Here is a 16,888-nt window from a genome sequence, read left to right as displayed (position 1 = left end):
CTATGACCAACCTAGACAGCATATTAAAAAACAAAGACATTACTTTGCTGACATAGTCAAAGCTATGGTTTTTCCAGTAGCCATGTATGGATGTGAGAGTTGGACTATAAAGAAAGCTGAGCACCGAAGAATTGATGCTTTTGAACTGTGTTGTTGGAGAAGACTTTTGAGAGTTCCTTGGACTGCAAGATCAAACCCGTGTATCCTCAAGTAAATCAGTCCTGCATAATCATTGATGCTAAAGCTTAAGCTCTAATACTTTGGCCTCTTGATGTGAAGAACTGACTCATTGGAACAGACCCTGATGCTGGGAAGGATTGAAGGCAGGAGGAGAAGGGGACGACAGAGGATGAGCTGATTGGATGGCATCGCTGACTCGATGGACATGAGTTTGAGCAAGCTTTAGGAGTTGGTGATGGACAGGGAAGCCTGGCCTGCTGCAGTCAGAGTCGGACACAATTGAGTGACTGAATTGAAGTGAAGCCTCTCCTAAGTAAATTTAGATCTGCTTAATTTGACAGAAACAAACCAAGTTTCTGAAACCAGGGGCTTAGTTAAATAATATGGCACGTCCATATTACAGAATGATACATTTTCAAAAAAAAAATGTACTCACTGATGAGTAAAGAGGTCTGTGACACACTGCTGAGTTAAAAAGACAAACTATAAAATTACATGCGTGTAATATGCCTTTACATAAAAGTAAACATGTATGTATGGTATGTGCATGTGTGTTCAGTTGTCTCTTTTTGTGGACTTTAGTCTGCCAGGCTGCTCTGTTCATGGGATTTCCCAGGCAAGAATACTAGAGTGGGTTGCCATTTCCTCCTCCAATGGATCTTCCCAACCCAGGGATCAAACCTGCGTCTCCTGCATTAGCAGGCAGATTCTTTACCACTGAACTACTGGTACTTTAATATGTTGGTAGGGTATTCTCTATGAGTTTCAGGGGTAGTTATCTCTGGGAGAAGGAAATAAGTGGGAAATTTTTTCTGCTGTCTTTTTGTAGTGTTTGAATTGCCTGTAAGGAATTTGTATTATCTTTGTAAACTAGAGAGAAAAAAAGTTTTTCTACATATTATATTTCTGCATAATAGCTTTGTGATCTTGATTTTTGTTTAAAAAATAGTCGACTCTGGCTATGCAAGCTAGGGCCTGGTGGATTAACCTTATAGACACCTCCCCCCACCCGCCTCATAGATGTCCACCCTTGTTCGCCTTCCAGAGGCTACACAATCCCAAAACTCTCTGCCAAAGGTAGAATCCTGCACAGTCTGTCTGTTTCTCCTCCTGAACCAAGGCACTAGCTTCCTCTGCACCCAGTTCCCCTTCTGGGAATCATCCCTGTGGCCATTGTGAAAGGATGAGATGGCCAGTGACACTTCTGGGCTCTGAGCCAGCCTTCCTTTGGGGCATGGTCTGTTTAGTCTCCCTGGTCCTGTGTCCAGAGAATGAGACTTTGAAATTGAGAAATTAGATTTTGTTTTATTTACAAAGCTTAAAGTTGCATCTTCTTATCACTTGAGCATTTTCCCCAAAATCTCCACAAGCCTTCTCCCTTCCCAGCATACACACTGGATGAGCCAATCGGAGACTTAAAAGACATTAAGTTAGAGCATCACGTTTGGAAACTTTTCCTGCTAAATTCCCACGGTGACACAGTTGAGGGCTTCGGGGACTTTACTCTGACGTTTGGCTCAATGCCAACCTGGCATATTCCACTCCTGCTTGTGGGTCCTTCAGTGCCAGCATCTTCGCTCACTCAGAATGAGGTCACTGTCTTTGTGGTTAAATAGTGGACACTTTCTGCTCTTCACTTTTTGTTCTACAGCGCAGCCTTAGAGCTTGATGCTGGGACAGAGGGAAGGCAAAAGGAGAAAGGGGTGGCAGAGGAGGAGATGGTTAGATAGCATCACCAACTCAATGGACATGAATTTGAGCAACCTCTGGGAGGTAGTAGGTGCAGTGCAGTCCATGAGGTCGCAAGGAGTCCAACATGACTTAGAGACTGAACAACGACAGCTTTACAGACCCACGGTTTTCCAGCACCAGATTACCATCACTCCCCTGCAGAGTACCTTCCCATCACAGTTTCTCACTATAGATTAAGTTCGAGATTAGAATCCCTGAACCTCAGCCCCCAAATCTGGATGTCTTATAGATGTCAGGGCTAGGGCATCCAGCACTTTGGGGCATGTCCTCTCTAGTTGAACCAAATCAGAATTATGTATTGATTCCATTTGGGGAAAAAAAAAAGTTCTGATTTTTGGAAAAAAGTTTCAAAACCACAGCAACATTCTGTTTATTCGTATATTTTAGATGTTTCTATACTTTGGTAATAAAAGAATTTAACTTCTTAGAACACAACAACAAACTCAGCCCTTTTTGCCTCTATGTGCAGTGTTTCTCTTTGTAGCTTGGCTATTGAAATAAAATAGCTATTAAACAGCTGTTAAATTGAGTTCTTCGTAGCAGCTTCTCCTTGCCCAGTTGAGTTCACCATATATTCCCCTCTCCTTCTTTATATGTGTATTTGTATGTCTGCATCTGTGTATTTATATCCCTTTGAAGGATCTCAAGACCCTGAGACCCTGGTCTTTTAATATTGTCTGGGTATTGTTGAGTTTTGCTGTTAACCCTGACCAAAGGGACACATTGTCATCTGCTTTCCATATTCTGTCTGATAAATGGTTGGTTGTCAGGGCAACAGCATAGAAGGTGGAGGGTCATTGATAACCACATGAATTCTTTAAACAAATGTGATGAGAGCAAATTCCAGGGTGTGCTTGAGAGCCATAAAAGAAGAGGAAAGGTTTCAGACAGGTCCTTCCTTTTACAAATTTGATACTCCCTTAAACATTAGCTTCACTTGGAGTTGCTCATATTTTTATTAAAAACCCTGAATCAAGGCACTGCCCTTGTTGGACAGTATGCTTGTCCTTCCAGCACTTTAAACAGGGCTTGAACAGCACCCCAACTTGAGCACCTGTGCTCTTGACAGAAGCCCCAAGACAGCACTGGGGTTCCCCGTGGTGTCTCTGTAATAGACTCAGTAAATGTCCAACACACATGGTAGAAATGAATGATCTCAAGTCCTCCCAGTGCTCCTTATAAATGGTTTTATGATTTATATCTGCAAAGAAAATCAGAATCCAGAGACTTTAAGTAGCTTTGTCCAAGGCCCTTACAAGTCTGAGGGTGGGAATGGACACAGAACTAGAACCTTATTCGTCCTGACTCCTAAGACCACTCTTTTCATTATAGCATACTGACTTACTGCAAAACGTACTAGCTAACTAAATAAGGAATAAACATTTTAAAATGATAGAACACTCCTAAGATACAGTATATGCTTTTCAAAACAGGAGTGGAAAACCTTTTTTTTCAAGGTAAAATCATTGGGGAAAAAAAGAATATGTAATTTACTATTCATTGAAAATAAGCAATTAATTCTGCCCTCCAGGGTGAATTTATGTCTCACTTATTTGCACATGAAAGTACAAGATTGGCTTCATTTATATGAAACTAAGACATCTGGTTGGGAAGTGAAAAATTTGGTCAATTACCTGAATCATGTTTGGTCTACATGATGGAAAAGCCCCAGATGTCTTTAGATCACCAGATGTTTGATGATGTGTGGTTAACACTGGACCCACCAACAGACTTCTTCACGTGAGAGCTTGCTGTTTGTTTTCCCCATTGTTAAAAGGCTATTAGCATTCTGTAAACCAGCAGTTTGCTAACAGCAGTCTAGACTAGAGACCGACTATGGCCCCTGGCAAGGTGTTCACTGGTGTGTGATAGGATGAGAAAATAAATTCCATAAAAGATAATATATTTAATTTTAAGAGAATGTCCTTTATTTTGAGGTCATCCCCTTTCTATTGTCACAAATGATCCCAATTCTAGGATTTTTTTAAAATGAATCCAGGAGACTAAATAAAAAATTGAGAAGCCTGTGTCAGTCTCAAGTTTATATAAGTCCCAATCATATAAGATTTTTATTTTTTTACTGAATTATGCAAAGAGAAAATAAAACTGGCCAGACCACAGCTCTAATATCTTCAGCACAATGACAGCTAAAATATTTTCATATACTTCCTGAATTTGCCTTCCTCTAGCAATAGGGGAAGTCTCCGCGGCAGAACTGTGTGCCTGGGTTTTAAAATCATTGGTCATCTTAACAGTCAAGCGTTTCACTGACAAAATCATAATTTTTCCTTTTGAAGCAAACATTTGGTCCTTAAAATAACTCTGAGGGGAACACCTTCAGCGCTTTTAAAACATTTCACTCTGGAGACATACCATGGAGACACAGCCGTGGGGAGACACTTTTTTGTGCTGGAAAACTGAACTCCATTACTGTGAATATTTTAACAGATTTTCACAGTTTCTCTGGTTTGTTCTCATAAACCCCAAAGCATATATCTCCACATGCCCTAACATTGAGGCTCTCTCCTCAGCTTTATAATCTGCCAGAATGAACTGAGTAACCACTGTGTTCCAGGCAGTACCTATACACCAGCAATACAGAGTCACAAGAACCATGACATCTACATTTATTAAACATTTCCTATGTGGCAGACAGAATCCTAAAGTCCTTTTATATGTATCACCTTGTGTGAGTCTGACAACCACTTTGGGAGAAAAATATTCAATAGCATGATTGTAGCCTTTTTAAAAATGAGGATATTGCAGCAAGGAAATTGAATCACTTGCCCAGGTCACAAGCCCTGTGATTGGTAAAGCCAGGATCCTCATCCAAGCCTCCCCACCTCCTCACCTGACCTTCCGAGTGCTCTGCTAAACCAAAAGAGCTCTGCCCTCAAGGTGGTTAGAATCTAAAATAGGAGAAGGAAGCAAAAGAGGGGCGGGGGGAAGCCATTATGTAGAACAGAATGATGTAATTCCAAGAAACATGCTGTGGGATTGTAGAGGAAAGACTGATTAATTATGATCTACCCAGGAAAGGCTCTTTGGAGGTGGCCTTAGGCTAGGTGAGGGCAAAATAGGGCATCAGCAATTATCTAGAGAATTAGGTCACTGTGGGTGTCAAAGTGGATGATTTCAAGCTAAAAAACTGCACTTTATGCTCTGAATAGTTTAGAATTGGCTGCCTACACTGCTGGAATCCACTGGAATTTTGCCAACTCTCCTGTTCTCCCTGTGACTTAGACCCTGGCTTAGGTGAGCTTCCTGCTCCAGTTGGGGTTGGGGCAGGATGGAGAAGTGGAGGAAGCCTGCCTCTGGTTGGGAGCCCTAGGGTTCATTCCAGACTCTACTACCACAGAGAGTGACCCCAGGGAACCCACCTTCCTCCCTGATTCAGTGTTTTGGGCCGTAAGAGGAATATACCAAAGTTGATGGTCCCTAATGGCCATTTGAAGTCTTGAGTCTCTGTCTTTGGAATTTGCCTAGGAGAGAAAAGGAAGGATCTAGATGGATCAGCATGCTCGGATTTCATGTTCCTGGACATGACCCACTTGGGAGCCTCTTGTAAATGAAGCTTCCTCCTGTTATATCCATGACAGTCAGTATATTCTTGAGATCATCCTCTCTGGCTCTGTATCTCCCACCTCGAATCTATGTGGTATAGTAGGAAGATCTCTGACTTTGGAATCTAAGAATCCTGGATTGAAACCCAGACCATGTCCCTTATCAGATAGATGAGTTTCAACAAATTATGTAACCTTTCTGTTGTGTTTATTTCTGCAATTGTAACATAGTGATTCTGGGCTTCCCTGGTGACTCAGATAGTAAAGAAGGGAAAGGCAAAGATATACCCATCTGAATGCAAGAGTTCCAAAAAATAACAAGGAGAGATAGGAAAGCCTTCTTAACTGAGCAATGCAAAGAAATAGAGGAAAACAGTAGAATGGATAAGACTAGAGATCTCATAAAGGAAATTGGAGATATCAAGGGAACATGTCATGCAAGGATGGGCATGCTAAAGTACAGAAATGGTAAGGACCTAACAGAAGCAGAAGAGATTAAGAGGAGGTGGCAAGAATACACAGGAGAACTATATAAAAAAGATCTTCATGACCTGGATAACCATGATGATGTGGTCACTCACCTAGAGTCAGATATCCTAGATTGTGAAGTCAAGTAGGCCTTAGGAAACATCACTATGAACAAAAATAGTGAAGGTGATGGAATTCCAGCTGAGCTATTTCAAATCCTAAAAGATGATGCTGTTAAAGTGCTGCACTCAATATGCCAACAGATTTGAAAAAACTCAGCAGTGGCCACAGGACTGGAAAAGGTCAGTTTTCATTCCAATCCCAAAGAATGTTCAAATTACCATACAATTGTGCTCATTTCTCATGCTAGCAAGGTATAATGAAAACCCTACAAGCTAGACTTCAATGGTATATGAACTGAGAACTTCCAGATGTATAAGTTGGATTTAGAAAAGTCAGAGGAACCAAAGATCAAATTGCCAATATTCATTGTATCATAAGGAAAGCAAGGGATTTTCAGAAAAATATCTACTTCTGCTTCATTGACTACACTAAAGCCTTTGACTATGTGGATCACAGTAAACTGTGGAAAATTCTTCAAGAGATGGAAATACCAGACCACCTTACCAGTCTTCTGAGAAACCTGTATGCAGGTCAAGAAGCAACAGTTAGAACTGAACATGGAACAACAAACTGGTTCAAAATTTAAGAAAGGAGTACAGTACATCATGCAAAGTGCCAGACTGGATGAATCACAAGGTGGAATCAAGATTGCCAGGAGAAATATCAGCAACCTGAGTTATGCAGATGATACCACTCTTAATGGCAGAAAACGAAGGGGAACTGAAGAGCCTCTTGATGACAGTGAAAGAGGAAGTGAAAAAGCTGGCTTAAAACTTAACATTCAAAAGTCTAAGATCATGGCAGCTGGTCCTATCACTTCATGGCAGATAGGAGGGAAAAAAGTAGAAGTAGTGACAGTTTTTTTCTTGGGCTCCAAAATCACAGCAGATGGTGACTGCAGCCATGAAATTAAAAGACATTTCCTCCTTGGAAGGAAAGCTATGACAAACCTAAACAATGTACTTTGAGGTCGCAAAGAGTCCTATATGACTGAGTGACTGAACTGAACTGAAACAGTGTATTAAAAAGCAGAGTCATTGCTTTGCCAGCAAAGTTCTGTATAGTTAAAGCCATTGTTTTTCCAGTAATCATGTACAGATGTGAGAGTTGGCCCATAAGGAAGGCTAAGTATTGAAGAATTAATGCTCTCAAATCGTGGTGCTGGAAAGAGACTCTTGAGAGTCCGTTGGACTGCAAAGAGATCAAACTAGTCAATCCTAAAGAAAATCAACCCTGAATATTCATTGGAAGGACTGATGCTGAAACTCCAATACGTTGGCCACCTGATGTGAAGAGCCAACTCATTGGAAAAGACCCTGATGCTGGGAAAGATTGAGGGCAAAAGGAGAAGGGGGGAAACAGAAAATGAGATGGTTGAATAACATCACCAATTCAATGGGCATGAATTTGAGCAAACTCCATAAGATAGTGAAGAACAGGGAAGTCTGGCGTGCTGCCGTCCATGGGGTCCCAAAGAGTCAGACGTAACTTAGCTACTGAACGACAAACATGGTGATTCTAATACTAGCCTCACGGGTTTGTTGCTGTTACTGAAGTAGACAGAAACTGAGCAATGCCAAGAACAGTAACTGAGAGTCCATAGGTTTTGATAAATAGGCATTATTATTTTTAGGATATTTATCTTCCTAAGATATAAGTCATATATGCCACTTCTTGGCTCATTGACCTACAGTGGCAGTTGCTTGTTAGAAAAAGTCCAAACTCTTTAGTGTCCATCCTGCCTTCCTCAGGCCCACTTAGCTCTAAGACCTGGGGCTTTCAACCTATAACTTGACCACCATCCACTTCTTGAATCTGACTTGACCAGGGAAGGAGAGTTTGAGAGCCTCTGTTTCATTCAGGATGTTATCCACAATGACTTATCACCATAGCATCACCATACCTAGTGAGAGCCTTGGATCTGCTGGTCAATCATTTTCTAGGCACATGCATACATCTTAATACATTACATTGTGCCTGAGTTAGATGAGAGTATATTACTTGTGGGATTATATAAGGAAACATGTTCCTTGTCTCAGTAGCATTGAAGAATTAACCTTCAAACCAGTCTCTGCTCTTGACTGTCCCAACTACTGATATTCAGCCTTGTGTGTGTGTATAATCTTTCTAAGTTAGTTGATCGCAACTTTATGTTCTTTCTGAAAGGAATCTGTAAATTCAATTGAATGAACATTCCTGAGAATTTGTGTTCTAGAAAACACTGCTGGGTGCTGCGGGGTGGGGAAATGAATGCAGAGATAAATACAATTGTCTTTAAGCTGTTCTCTAATAGGAGAGAAGAAAAGAGAAACAGGAAAAAAACAAAACATAACATAAGGGTTATTCAAAGCTTGATTTAAAATATACTGTGTGTTTATTGAGTAAACACCTACTTTGAATCAGAATAGAATGGTAGGGATATAGCAGTATAAAAGAGAGAGTCCAAATCACAGAAGAGCTTACAGTATTGGAATAGTTACAAGATATAACTCAGAAGAAGTATTGGTTGTGATTAGTGTCTAGGAGGGCAGAGACCCTCATCTCTCTTGTTTCTTAATCCATTTTTATCATGACAACAGTGTTTGGCACATAGTAGGTGTTCAGTAAACATTTCTTTAATGACCAATGAATGATGAGGCTATCATCAGAAAATTATTAAATCAGTAATTTAAAATACAGTTTAGTTCCTAGTTGAAACAAGGTTATTTTTAGCAGGGAAATGAACGACTTCTTGTTTCAGAAGATGTCTTTCAACAGGTGGTGGAACATGTCACATTTGAGTTTTTCATTGCTTACTCTGAGTGAATAGTTGTAGGCATGTGTACTTCCCATTCGGGAGCAAGAATTACCGGAATGTTATTCAGTGAGTCTTGTATCAGTTTTGGTTCCAGGTCTAGAAAGCCCCCTGAACCAACCTGCCCAGGTGTGATCTCTGTAGGAGAATTTTGGTGCTAGGTATGGCTGAAGCCCCTGATTCTGTCAGTTCTTTTAAAAATAAGTATCAATAGCCAATCGACTGGCAGCCTTAAGCATATAATGGTATTATGTTTTGATAACGTGAGGCCTCATGGCTCACATAACTTTGGAGCTCTACCAGAATTGGACCAGGTCTTTACAAATCTTTGGAACTATCCCAGCTCAGTTTGCCCGTGGAAACAACAAAGTCATAGAAACCACCACACTCTTTTGAAGTAGTTCCCAGCCTGTTGTTTGAGAGTTGCATGTTCGCATGTTTTGTTCTCCCATCTCAAAACCAGATTGAAAGTGGATTCAATCTGAAAGTCCTCAGAGACCCACTCTGCAGGCAGGGCAGGATGTCACTTAGCACTGTCCTGGTTGATCCGGTTGGCCTGTTGACCTTGGCAGAAATGAGCAGGGACCAGGGGTCCAGTGCCAAGCACAGAGGAACCAGGGTCACATACCACCCACGCCCAAACCTCTCTCTGACATTTGCACGGGCTTTGAGCCAGCTCTCCCCTTGGGTTTCATCTCATGTTTGTAGGAATACAAAGGAACACTGAACCTTCCAGTTAATATGACACCCCGCCCCCACCTCCCCCTTCCTGGAGAGGATAACAGTTCTGTTGACCATTATAATGCATTTTCTGTCTCCCAGCAATCCACACAGTCATTAATTTCTGCTGCTGACGTCAGGAAAGAGGATTATGTGTGTGTCTGAAACTGTTCCCAAAGTGCTCATTAGTCATAGATAATTGAAAAACTGGTAGAGGAAGATTTGGTGTAATAGTAGCCCCTGCCTATGCAGAGAGACTGTAACCACCAGCTAATTGTAGGCCCCCGTTTGTGACCCTCAAACCGACTCTGCCCATCAGAATGGGAATCAGTGGACAGAGGGGCCCAAGAGCCCTCAAAGCAATTGCTTTTTTACACCCCAAGGTGAGGGTGTGTTCACAGGAAAAGAAGCCAACCAGATCAAGAAAGTAAGTAAAATGGACTAGGGCTTCTCCCCTGCCTTCAAGCTGAAGAGTACTGTTTGGAAAAAGTATGCAGAATTCTCCTTGTTTTAATCTTGCTTTTATTTTAACTTAACCAGTTTGCTTTGATCACAGAAGATGTTCAAGGCCAGGTACAGATGAAACACAAGTGGCAGAGACAAGGGCCACCCTGGATCCCGGTCCCCACTGGAACAATATTCTATGCTTTTTTCCTAGGACTTTCTGAAAGTGTCTGTGCTTACAGTTCTGTATCCTTTAACAGAATTCACAAGTGGGAGCATACTCTGAATACCACTCTGCATCTTGCCATTTTCACTTGGTTTATCTTGGACTCCCTTCCAAATCCATACCTCAATTCTTCCTCATTCATTTGAATGGTTATGAAGGATGCTGCGGAATGCATGTGCCCTAATTGACTCACCCTACACAGATTTAAGGGGGAAACACCTTCAAAAATATTACACAAGAAGCACATGTTCCAGGTAGAATAATTAGAAAGTATAGGTTAGTAAAAAGAAAAAAGTCATAATTTCTCTATCCAGAGAAAACCTATTCTCTGTATTTTCCCCCTAGGAATATATTTCTACAAGTAAGTCCATCTACATCTTTGTTGATGTCCTTAACAAGAATTCATCTCTACATAATGTTTCCCAGCCTGAAGTTCCTTTTCTAGTGTTTCTCACTGCAGATTTATTTTCTTAAGTAATAAATATAAGAGTTCAAAGTCACTGGTCATCAGGCCACATGGCCTTAGTTGACCCCACCTGAGGTCCCCCTTTCTTGTCCAGGCTGCCACCATTCTCTCCTCCCTGGTGCCCTTTTTGGCAACATATGAAAGCATCAAACATGCTGTGTGCCCCTCCAGGCTCCCTCCAGTGAAATCGCTTTTCGCTCTAATGGCCTCCATCTCCCCAAGCACTGAAACCAGCAATCTGCCACCTGTCTTTCCAAACCAGGCTCAGATGTCACCTTCATCTTGATTTCCTGCTCTCCCCCCGGCCACCCTCACTGTCCCTCCTCGGTGCTCTGGGACCGACATGCACATTCCACCTTGAGAGCATTTTCTCTGTGGTTTGGAGAGCCTTGGTTTGCACAGACCACTGTGTGAGCCTTCTGAGGTCAGAAGCTCCTCGTTGAATCTATCACTCATTCCCCAGCACCTAGATCTGGGCACAGGACAATCGAAAATATCTGGGGCCATCCTCATTACCTTTGTTCTTGAAATGTCTGCTAAAATGCGTGAATAAACAGTTGAGTGAAGAAGGGAAGAGACTGCAAATGCTGGGGCTGTGAAGTTCTCGTTAAGTCTGGGAAAACCGATACTGTGATTAATTGAATTTTATGGTGAAAGAAGAGCGAAAGGAAGATTATTTCCAGAAAAGTTGTCAAGACACACTAAAGCCTACTCTGACAGCTCCTCTGGTCCCCAGTGCACCTCTGGCTGATGAAGTGTGATCTCCTGGGATGCCTTCTTAGAGGTCCCCACCTGTTTCTATCATCCCATCTTATACCAAGCTGTTTCCCTTTGGGCTCTAGCTAAACAAAGCTTCTTCCTGCTTGGGGTCCAGGGAAATGATTTCTGAAGGCTGTGGTTCCAGTTCACAAGAGGATGTTAATCTTTGTGCGTATTTATTTTTGTTCTTATACCATGGGATTGAGGAGAAAGCCTGGTTCACTGTGTTAGTTCGGGTTCTTTGGAAGCAGATGCTGAGATAGATTTGGAGGTATAAGATGGTTATTGGGGGTTGCCATCTGTGAAAGAAAGGGGATTGTAGTAGAATTGGGCAGAGGGTGAATTCAAATGTGATGAAGTCTGATGAGACCTGGGCTGACCGGCCAGAGCATTCTGTTCTGGAGTGAGTGGTGCACATCAGAGCCCTCTGCTCCCATTCTGTTGAGTCTGCCGTTGTGGCCATACTGGGAAAGTCATCACCTTATCTGATGACCTTGAGGAACTGGCAGTTGGAGGCTGTCTGCTGGCCTGACCGCCCACTGGGCAGCATGTCCATGCTTAATGGGAATCCAAGTGGTCATGGCTCCCTGTCTACCAGACTGCCCACCATTTCTCACTCCACAAAATCTCTCATATCTGCCTCTGTTTCTGCATCTTACTTGCCAGTAACCTTGATGAACGCCCTTCTCTATTCTCTGGTTACTGAGAGAGCTTCACTACTGTTTTTCCTTACATCATTCTGTCCACTTCCAGAGAGATCTTTAAAAAGATGCAAATTCATGTCTGTGAGTCTGAGTTGTTGTTTTTCAGTCACTGAGTCCCATTCAACTCTTTGCAACCGCATGGATTGCAGCACGCCTGGCTTCCTTGTCCTTTACTATCTCCCGGAGTTTGCTTAAACTCATGTCCATTGAGTTGGTGATGCCATCCAACCATCTCATCCTTTGTCGCCCCTTTCTCTTCCTGCCATCAATCTTTTCCAGCATCAGGGTCTTTTCCAATCAGTTGGCTCTTTACTTCACATGGCCAAAGTGCTGGAGCTTCAGCTTGGAGTCTGGGTACTGTATTCAGTATCTTGTTGTTGTTGCTGTTCAGTTCCTCAATCATGTCTGTCTCTTTGAAACCCCACGGACTGCAGCATGCCAGGCTTCCCTATCACCAACTCGCGGAGCTTGCTCAAACTCATGTCCATTGAGTCGGTGATGCCATCCAACCATCTTATCCTCTGCCGTCCCCTTCTCCTCCTGACTTCAATATTTCCCAGCATCAGGATCTTTTCCAGTGAGTTGGCTCTTCACATCAGGCAGCCAAAGTATTGCAGCTTCAGCGTCAGTCCTTCCAATGAAAATTCAGGACTGATTTCCTTTAGGATTGACTGGTTGGATCTCCTTGCAGTCCAAGGGACTCTCAAGAGTCTTCTCCAACACCACAGTTCAAAAACATCAATTTTTAGGCACTCAGCCTTCTTTATGACCCAATTCTCACATCCATACATGACTACTGGAAAAACCATAGCTTTGACTAGATGGACCTTTGTTGGCAAAGTAATGTCTCTGCTTTTTAATACACTGTCTAGGTTTATCATAGCTTTTTTTCCAAGGAGCAAGCATCTTTTAATTTTGTGGCTGCAGTAACCATCTGCAGTGATTTTGGAGCCCAAGATAATAGAGTCTCTCACTGTTTCCATTGTTTCCCCATCTATTTACCATGAAGTGATGGCACCAGATGCCATGATCTTAGTTTTCTGAATGTTGAGTTTTAAGTCGCTTTTTCACTCTCCTCTTTCACTTTCATCAAGAGGCTCTTTAGTTCCTCTTTGCTTTCTGCTATAGGGGTGGTATCATCTGCATATCTGAGGTTGTTGATATTTCTCCCTTCAGTGTTGATTCCAGCTTTTGCTTCATCCAGCCCATCATTTCGCATGATGTACTCTGCAAGTAAGATAAATAAGCAGGGTGACAATATACAGCCTTGATGTACTCCTTTCCCAATTTTGAACCAGTCCATTGTTCCATGTCTGGTTCTAACTGTTGTTTTTTTGACCTGCATACAGAAGTTTGTAATATCCTGTAATAAACTATAATGAAAAAGAGTAGAAAAAAGAATATATATATGTATATGTATATATATTTGAAACCAAATCACTTTGCTGTATATCTGAAACTGACACAATATTGTAAAACAATTATGCTTCACACACACACACACACGCAAAAGCGAACATTCATTCACCTCACTCCCAGGCTTAGCTCTTTCAGAAACTTACAGAGATCTTTGTGATAAATTGAGACACCATCATCTGGATTTCCACATGTACCTCTCCAACCTTATCAGCCTCCTCCACCCACTGCTAAGCCCCACCCCACCTTCTATACCAGCTCACTCAGCCCTGTGGGTCTCCTCTCTTTCTTGGCCTTTGCTCAAAACGCTGCCTGTACTGTGAAGTCTATTTGTACCTCTCCAGCATGTCATTTGAATCCATATCTTCTGACTACAAGCCCAGGGCTCCCTCTGCATCTCATCAGCCAGCGTTCCTTTCTAAATTACTGTCCAAAAGGCTTGAAAGTGTACCCCACCCAGCTAACCCTTTTTCTTTTCTGAATTGTTTTTTTTTTTTTTTTTCATTGAAAATTGCAGGCTTTGTGTTTGTGGGGATTGGGGATGAATAGAAGTTCCCATTTTGACCCTCCTACGAAAATTCACCCTTCAAAGAGAAATCTGAATATAGATCACATGATTTCTACATGGGCCACTTTTTAAACACATGTAATGTGTTTGTTCTACAAATACTTCTCTTGATTCCTTCCTTCACCTAGAAGCTGCACTGAAATGTAAAGAACAGGGGCACAGGGTTGGTATCCATCAGATTGGAATCCATGCCCGTGTTCCAACACCGTAAGTCATGTGATTGTGGTAAATTTACTTTCCATTCATAAATTTGATTTTCCCCATCTATCTGCACAATGAGGACAAATTAGAATAGTACCCACATAGGGAATGTTCCCAGAGGAAGATAGGGTTTCTGTGACAATGAAGTGAGAAAATGTGTGATATATCCTTAGGATGGTCCCCAGCATAGAAGTGCTCAGTGAATGGGAATGCTGTTTGGTATGTGCTGGATACTAGACATAGTGACATGATGGAGACAGTGTCCAGAGCCAGACTGTCCACACCCAATGGTGTTGTTTTCCTCCAAGTTTCTGCTGGCTGTGCATTCAAAGCAGACTAGAGATTCTCTGGGCCCCCCACCCCATCATTTGAGTATCTGGACCTTATCCTCCAGTCCAGTGCTGTCCAATAGAAATATAATGTGAAAGTGAAAGTGAAGTCACGCAGTCATGTCCGACTCTTTGTGACCCCTGGACTGTAGCCCACCAAGCTCCTCCGTCCATGGGATTCTCCAGGCAAGAATACTGGAATGGGGTGCCATTTATTTCTCCAGGGTATCTGCCCGACCCAGGGATCGAACCCAGGTCTCCTGCATTGCAAGCAGATGCTTTTAACCTCTGAACCACCAGGGAAGCGCAATATAATGTGAGCCACATATGAAATCAAAAATTTACATGTAGTTTTAAAAAATTAATATGCATTTATTTATTATTATTTACTTTTGTCTATGCTGTGTCTTCGTCGTTGTGTGGGCTTTTCTCTAGTTGTGGCGAGTTGGGGCTACTCTCTGGCTGTGGTACATGGGCTTCTCATTGCAGTGACTTCTCCTGTTGAAGAGCACAGGCTCTAGGGCATGAGGGCTTTAGTAGTTGTGACACAGGAGTTTAGTAGCTGCAGCACGCAGGCTCTAGAGCACAGGCTCAACAGTTGTGGCACATGGACCTAGTTGCTCCAAGGCATATGGGATCCTCCCAATCAGGGATGGAACCCATGACCCCTGCATTGGCAGGTGGATTCTTTACCACTGAGCCTCTAGGGAAGCCCTGAAATTTAACATTTTCCAGTAGCCACTTTAAAGTAAAAAGACATAGGTGAGATTAATTTTAATAAGTTTTATTTTACCTACCATATCCACACATCATTTTAATATATAATTGATCTACAAATTATTGAGATATTTTACATTCATTTCCTCATACAAAATCTTTGACATCTGATGTGTATTTTCTACTTAGTTCCTCTCAATTCAGACTCTAAATTTTCACTGTGAATACTTGATTTAGATTTCTTGAATTAATGTTGAAAAATCAATTGGTGCTAGTTGTTCCAAGCATACTTAGAAGTTTTTCAGTAATTGAATTGAGTATCAGTTTTGAAATGGAAATGGAAATTAATTCAGGTGAAATTAATTTAGCACCTAGTTACTCCAGCCACATTTCAAAAGTTCCACCCACATATGCCCAGTGGATCCCATACTGGGCAGTGAAGCTGTAGAGGCCGTGCAGTGGGTTCAGTCTTCTCCTGCTTTCTTTCCTTAGCTAAACTTTTTCCAAATTGGAGAAAATTTGAAAAATGGATACAAAATGGTATTGTAGAGGTGCTTTGTTTTTGGTTACAGGAGATTGGTGAGCCATTCACCCTCTGCCTTCCTCTAATTTTCCACTCTCACCTCTGTCCCCAGAAGTCCTGAAGTGCCTCTGTTCATCCCTGGAACTCCATGAAACAATTAACAAGTGGTGGGAATTTTAGCACTGAGCAAATGGCACCCATTCAGAATCTTAGAGCCTTGAAGCTCAGAAAGATCTTAGCATATACAGAGGTCCAGCTCCATACCCTCCTTATTTTACAGAAATAGTTACTATAAATTCTTTGGCTGAACAGGGGTTGTGGGAGGCAGGGGGCACTCAGCCTCTGCTAAACACCTGCGAGCAGATGGATCTCTTCATTCTCTTCTGACTTGCATGGTTGTCTGAGTCCTGATCTCTTCTCCCTAACTAGGTTGGGGGCAAGGACTGCCTTGTACAACAGTGCTGTGGCGCCCACACAAAGCAAGACAATCAATAAATTCTTAACTGAAAGCCTGGCTGACTGCAGGAATTCAAGGTCACTTGAAATATCAGGGTCAGTGCATTGCACAACTCCAAAGAACACCATTCAAACTGTATTCTGTGATTGTGCAAGTAGCAGCCTTGTGAAGTCTGCAAGGTTTAAGCTGGGCTCTCATTCCCAACCGAGATGAACTTCTAAGAAATTCTTTATTGGAACAAAATAATTTCCTTCCTTATCTTCTGACAGGAAGCAACTATATAAGTAAATTTTCTTAACTTCTTGGGAATATACATTAATCAGGGAGTATGTATGGGTATGTGATTGTGTGTGTGTGTGTGTGTGTATAACATATGCTGGTAGGGCTGCTATGTTACGAAGCACATTTGGAACAGTTTGACCATTTCAACCTTGTCTCCAAGAGGCCACTGTATTTGTATCTTTTGAAATTTCCCATG

General features: G+C 42.0%; 1 protein-coding gene across 7 annotated transcripts in view; it reads left to right on the top strand.

Moving 5' to 3' along the window:
• The window catches only part of FGGY (FGGY carbohydrate kinase domain containing), a 516,697-nt gene that overhangs the window by 236,556 nt on the left and 263,253 nt on the right, over window positions 1-16,888 (top strand). The window lies entirely within an intron of this gene.

The sequence above is a fragment of the Bos mutus genome, chromosome 3 (assembly GCF_027580195.1).
Source record: "Bos mutus isolate GX-2022 chromosome 3, NWIPB_WYAK_1.1, whole genome shotgun sequence".
In the NCBI taxonomy this organism is placed as follows: Eukaryota; Metazoa; Chordata; class Mammalia; order Artiodactyla; family Bovidae; genus Bos; species Bos mutus.
The sequence above is the reverse complement of the archived record's forward strand: the minus strand, read 5'-3'. Positions and strand labels throughout refer to the sequence as shown.